Source organism: Lolium rigidum, chromosome 7 (assembly GCF_022539505.1).
Source record: "Lolium rigidum isolate FL_2022 chromosome 7, APGP_CSIRO_Lrig_0.1, whole genome shotgun sequence".
NCBI lineage: Eukaryota > Viridiplantae > Streptophyta > Magnoliopsida > Poales > Poaceae > Lolium > Lolium rigidum.
The window spans coordinates 324,066,180-324,073,363 of NC_061514.1; the positions used below are offsets into that span (position 1 = coordinate 324,066,180).

At 43.0% G+C, this 7,184-nt stretch overlaps 1 pseudogene; it reads right to left on the reverse strand.

Annotated features, from left to right (window-relative positions):
- Positions 1-774: 774 nt before the first annotated feature.
- Positions 775-6,860, reverse strand: LOC124673329 (annotated as a pseudogene).
- Between the last annotated feature and the right edge of the window lie 324 nt (positions 6,861-7,184).

The window sequence follows — 7,184 nt, forward strand, 5'->3', positions numbered from 1 at the left end:
GATACAAGAATCAACCATCGAAAGAAAAGCATACTACGACTACAACTCAACATAGTCTTTTAGTATGCCGCCAACCAGCCTGGCACAAGATATCCTGAGCGACCATCAGGAGACGTGTGCATCCAGAAGCCATGATATCCCGCAATCCCTCCGGGGATAGTAGAGCCCAAAGCTGGACCCAATGGGAGACCATGTGAATAACCTGCAAGAAATGAAAAGAGACTTTTTTATTAAAGATAATATCATTTCTGACCCTCCAAATAGACCAACATAAGGCAGACACCCCAATTCGGATGAACGCCTTAGATTTTCTATCTACTCCATTAAGCCAATTACCAAACATATTGGTAATATTGGTAGGAGGTGGAAGATCATACGTGAAATTTACTGTACGCCACAAAAGTTTAGCTAACGGACAATCAATAAACAAGTGTTGAATGGTCTCCGGTTCCCCACAGAAGACACATTTTTTACACCCATTCCACTGGCGTTTAGCTAGGTTGTCTTTTGTTAACAAAACCTTATTACTCAAGAACCACATGAATATCTTAATTTTAAGGGGTATTTTAACTTTCCATAGATATTTTCGCAAGAAGGGGGTATGATCACACATAAGATCTTCATACATGGACTTGACCGTAAAAACCCCGTTAGATGTCAAATTCCAACAGAACTTATCATCCTCGTCATTCAAAGTAACCGTCATGAGTTTCCGACATAATTTTAACCATAAAGTCCATTTATTACCATTCAAAACTCGTCGGAAAGTAATATTTAAGGGTGGTTGAGCAAGCACCTGTGCCACAGTAACATTTTTATGATGGACAATGTTATACAATGAAGGATATTGCTGAGCCAATGTAGTAGTTCCCAACCAGGTGTCTTCCCAAAATCGGATGGTCATACCATTACCTACTTTGAAAAAACCCCTTGAGAAAAACTCATGTTTCACCTCCATCAAACCTTTCCAAAAAGGTGAATCAGAAGGCTTAGCTTGAACCTCCGACAAACACTTATGTCCAAGATATTTGTTATGTAACAATTCTTGCCATACCCCATCTTCATTAAGCAGTTTAAAGAGCCATTTACTCAGCAAACATTTATTTTTAATTTCCAGAACTTCAATACCTAAACCCCCCTGATCTTTGGGGCGGCACACAATATTCCATTTTGTTAGGCGATATTTCTTTTTGTTTTCATCTGATTGCCAAAAAAATCTGGATCTATAAAAATCCAATCTTTTCCTTACCCCAACAGGTATTTGTAGGAAAGACAACATAAACATCGGTAAGCTAGTTAACACTGAATTAATAAGAACCAACCTATCTCCATAGGATAGTAACTTCCCTTTCCAGCATCCTAATTTACTCTCAAACCGTGTTTCAACCGGATACCAATCCGAGTTCTTAAGTTTTTTGTAATGAATTGGGATACCCAAGTATCTAAAGGGGAGTTGTCCAGCATCACATCCAAAGATGTGTTTATACTGAGCCTCTTCCTCCTTTGCCTTTCAAAAACAAAAAATCTCGCTCTTATGAAAATTAATCTTAAGACCCGATAACTCTTCAAAAAGACATAGAATTAATTTCATATTAACCGCCTTATCAAGGTCATGTTCCAGGAAAAGTATGGTGTCATCTGCATATTGAAGTATAGAGAGTCCTCCCTCAACCAAATGCGGGATTAGGCCTCCTACTTGACCATCCTCTTTCGCCCTTTCAATTAAGATAGCAAGCATATCCACTACAATATTAAAAAGCATTGGGGATAACGGATCCCCTTGCCTTAGACCTTTCTTTGTCTGAAAATAATGACCAATATCATCATTCACCTTTATACCAACACTACCCCCTTGAACAAATTGTTGGACTAATCTACTCCATTCTGGCGCAAAGCCCTTCATCCTCAGAGTTTGTTGCAAAAAAGGCCATTTCACCTTATCATAAGCTTTTTCAAAGTCGATTTTAAATAACACACCATCCATTTTTTTAGTATGTAACTCATGAATTGTTTCATGAAGAATCACTACCCCTTCCAAGATGTTCCTTCCTGGCATAAAAGCAGTTTGGGTTGGTTTGATGACTCTAGGGGCAATCCCCGAGATGTGATTCGTACCAACTTTAGTAAATATCTTAAAACAAACATTTAATAGACAAATAGGTCTGTAATGTTGAATTTGAACAGCATTCTCCTTCTTGGGTAATAAAGTGATGACACCAAAATTTAGTTTGTAAAGAGGCAAGTCCCCATTACTAAACTGAACAAATAAAGCCATCAAGTCTTTTTTTATAACATCCCAAAAATTTTGATAAAACTCAGCTGGGAATCCATCAGGACCAGGAGCTTTATTTAATTCCATCTGAGAAATTGCCTCGAAGACCTCCTTTTCAGTAAAAGGTGCCGTCAAGATCTCATTTTCCAAAGGTGAGATTTGTGTAATATCCTGATATTCCTCTGCAACCAGGGAGATATTGGTTGGTGACGGTGCACCAAACAATTTCTTGTAGAATTCAGTGATATACACCTTCAAATTATCTTCCCCAACGATAATCCCCTCTTGCTGTTCCAATTGAAATATCTTCTTTTTACGATGTTTACCATTTGCTATCAAGTGGAAGTATCTCGTATTATTTCCCCCTTCTTGAATATGTTTAACTTTCGCTCGTTGTGCCCATTTAGCCTCTTCTTCCCTTCTTAATTTATTGAGAATATCGTTTGCTTTTTTAAGCTCATCCCTTTCATTTGTATTCAACAACGTTGTTTCTGCTTTCAGATCAAGCCCCTCAATGATATTTAACAGTCTTTCTTTTTCTCTTTTATACTTACCACTCTGATTTTTAGCCCAACCCTTAAGGTACCTTCTTATATGTCTGAGTTTATTTAGCCAGGTCTCCATTGGACTAGCTCCATCTAGAACTGAGTTCCATTCCTTTACTATCATTTCAAAAAAACCTTCTTGTCGCAACCAATGTAGCTCAAAAGAGAATTTAGCTTGGTTACCCAGGTGTGCTTTCACCCCTGAATCAATAAGTAAGGGGGTATGATCTGAATCCGCTCTAGTTAAAGCTCTAACCGTAACTAATGGAAATTTCTGTTCCCATGTTATCGATGCTAGAACTCTATCTAGCTTCTCATAAGTAGGTATATCTCTCCTACTTGCCCAAGTATATTGTCTTCCTGTTAAAACAATTTCCCTCAAATTCAAATGCTCAATAATTGCATTAAAAACAAAGGGCCAACGCGCTTTGAAGTTAGCATTATTTTTTTCTTCTCTATTGCGAATAATGTTGAAATCACCCCCTACCAACATAGGTAGTGTTTCGGATTCGCAAGTACGCACTAATTCCGACAAAAATTCTGCTTTGTGCACGTCTTGGGCAGCCCCATACACCGGCACCAGAATCCATTCAAACCCATCTCTCTTACATTTTATATGCAATTTAACACAAAAATCGCCAGTGCTTACTTTCAACACATTAAGAGTATCGGAATTTATTCCCACTAGAATACCTCCCGAGCGACCGTGCGGTGGTAAACAAAACCAGGAGAAATTATAACCCACAGCTAATTGGTTCAGAAAAGGAATAGAGAAATTAGATCTTCCAGTCTCCAATAAGGCTATGAAGTCTAACTTATGTTCTCTAATCGCCTCTTTCACAAACAAATGTTTAGAAGTATCGCCAAAACCCCCTGAATTCCAACAAATTCCTTTTAAATTTTGCATCATGGAAATTGTTTCTTAATTCTTTTCCTAGTACTTTTACGAATATTGGTTGTATCATAGACTTTTCGCTGTCTATTTTTTTTTCCTTGACGACTGGTTTGAGATGTTCCAATTGATCATCAAAATCCAGAGGAATGTCATCATCCTCACATAAATCCTCACATAAGCTGGATACTTTTGACAATACAAGAGTCTCCAACCCTTCCTCTCTATTTTCTCTCTCATTCTCATTCTTCTTTAGAATAGTTAAAATTCTGTCCTCTTCTATCATTTTAATCCCTCTAATCGATTTATTAATTTCTGTTTGAGAAACTCCTAAAGACACACCTAACTTCTCAGCTCTCTTAACTATGTCCGCATCCGCAATATTAACAATGGAGTACTTTGAGGTTGCTACTTTACCTGAGTAAGAATCTTCATAAAGCTGCGCATTCATCATGGCCTTCTCCATTAGAGGCATATCCGCATCAGGTTGGCCACCCAACCTATTACTTGACCTCAACCCAGCCGAAGGCTTTGGAATACCCCCAAAAGCAATGACCTCCTCTGTAGAGATATAGTGTGTCTCAGTATCATCTTGAATCAAAGACAGTGAGCATGAAGGATATAAAGATGTAGCTGACTCACCATTCGGATGCAAGGATGAGGCAATCCCCATCGATCCATGAATACCTACACCCTGTACCTTCGTAACATTCACCATCGCAATACCCTTATTACCTTCAATACTAGACTTATGTGAACCTAAATCACATACATTTGTAACATTAGATACTTCAAAAAACTCAGAGTCTAAATTAGAAAAATCGGTGCAAACACAATCATAGGGTGTACCATTTGGTAAGGGCAACTCCATACCAGAAGCTACAGCACCAGCAGCCACAGAAGATCTCCCTGGAATCTCCCCTGATTGGCAATCATTGGCAGAAAGAGGAACATGATCCTCTGTCCTCTGAAACAGCTGGCCGGGTCCCTCCAAAGCAAACTGACGGATCTTCTGTGGCGAAGGAAACGCAGCAGGCAACCCCGGCGTGGCCTTACGAGGCGCAGAAGATCCAGCCTCCTTGTGCACATTGCCGACCAAGGCGCCAGGCGACAGAGGTGGCAGCCCACTTGGTGTGCTCCCGCCAGCAGCCGACGGACACGCGGCAACAAACGGCTGGCCAGACGACCGCCGGACCCGCGTCGCTGTGCCGCACCCAGTCGGCGATCCCGACGTGTCACGCCGCGAATGGCTGCCATCGGCCTGTCTCGCCTGCTCGGTCAGGGAGCCCTGCGCAGAGAAGCTGTCCTGCCCAGTGACAGCCAAGCGCTGATCCCGAGGTCTGACTAGGGCCAATTCCGAGGCAGATCCTCCATGCATACAATCTGCATTAAAATCAGTGCAAAGCTTGTCAATTTCTGTCAAAAAAACAGGGTTACTATTGGGATTAAATGGTGTATGCAAATTGCTCATATTTGGGTCAACAGAACTACCTGAAGGAGAATATTTGAGACTTATTGAACCAATTTGAATGGCCTTAAAATGCTCAATATGCTCTTGCATCCTATCTCCTCCATCAGCCCCCTTAGATTCAATAGACCCTTTGTTACTCGATAAATCCTCGGCCTCGTTTTTCTTAGGGTCCATGTCCATAGCATTGTCATCCCCATTATTCCCTTCACCATCTTTAGCATCACCACTACCATCATTACCATTATTACCCTGAACCGTGTTATCCTCTTGGGCCCCCTGAGCATTCTCCACTTCAAATTTGAGTTTGAAAAAACCCCTCCTAATGAACATATCACTATCAGCAGGAATAAGTCTACTATCCAAACATCCAATTTTAATACGTAAAACTTTGTTCTTGCGAGTGTATGCCATATCCACATCCAATGTTTTCCCAAACAGAGTACCTACTCCCCATAGAGACAAATAATCTGTAATCACATCAGAAGGCAACCCTGAGACTCTGACCCAAACCTCTGGCAGCATATAAAGAGGATCCTCTAGAACTGACCAAACATCAAAAGAGAGGCAAGATTCCCTGTCTGTGCAAATGTAAGTACCAAAGTTCTTCAATCTCTGCACTTCCTGCTTGCTAGGCAATTTGACTCTAAAAATATTATCTTTGAGATGGAAAATCTCCCAATTAAATTTCTCATGGGGAACTATTTTTTTCATCTGTTCTATAATCTCTGGAATAGTCATGGCATCCCCATCAACGGTCACCTTAGCTAATTTAGGATTTTCTACTTTGGCTTTAAAAGTTCCACAGGATAACTCAAAAAACATGAGGCCTTCATTAGCATAACCATGTAAAATCGCAGTGGGCTTAGGTGCATGTAAAAGATGACACGAAGCAGTGGTATGATTAACAGACTCACATAGATCACAAAAGGGTGTAGGACAATCATCTATAAAGTGTCCTGGCTGTTTGCACCTGAAACAACCTGACTTTTCTTCTTTCTTCTTCTTGGAAGGGCCCGGCCCCTCAACCTCCTTTCCCTTTGTTGCAACAACCTGGGGAACAGCCCCCTCCTGCGGTGCAACCACCGTTTGCTGCTGACCAACAATGGGCGCCGCAACCGGCACCACCTCCTCACGGTTAGCAGACACATTCTAACGGTGTAGCTTGCACCTGAGCCATACCAGCAGCCTCTGGCACCTTCTGCGCCGCAGTCACTGCTGCTACCACCGCTTGCACTGTTTGTTGAAGTAAGTCTGCATCAAAACCACCACGCGCCACTCCACCATGTGAAGTAGCACGGTTCTGGTAACCCCCGCGAACAGCATTGTTGTTGTTGTTCCATCTCTGATTTGCACCAAAGCCATACCTAGGTCCCCTTTGATAATTGCTAGGACCGGCCTCCCAATTCTCTTCCTGAAAACCATGTCCACCGGCCCTGCCAGCCGCTCCACCAGCATCACCACGCCCAAAGTTACGACCATGGGGATTCATGCCAGCAGCCTGGCCCGCCCGGCCTCCACCAAAGCCATAACCAGGTCCAGCGCCATAGCCTCCCCGTCCTCGCAATCCATGGCGTCCGCGCGCAGCGAAGGCGCCGCGCCCCGCACCATCTCCGCGCGGTTGAAATCCACCCCGGCCGTGATTGAAAGATCCACGACCTGGGTTGAAATTCTGGCCGCCATCACCGCTCATCTCGGAAGGAACGGAATGTCGCAAAGCCGCCGGCGCCCCAGCCTCCAGACGCTTCCACGTAAACCCTAAGAATTTGTGAAAGGGGCGTCCAGCGACGACTCCCCCCACCTCAACCCGTTGATAGCGTGATTCGGTGCGTGAGTGTCTCCTGGCAGCCTGTAGGGCACGATGCACAATTGGCAGTGGGCCCCGACGAACCCCCTGCACTCTGTCATCGGCCCATGGTTTATGCTGGCCCGAGCAATCAGATTTTGAATTCTGCGAAATTAAAGGAACCTGCCTTTTCTTGCCGATCGCCGGCAGCCAACGCCGCC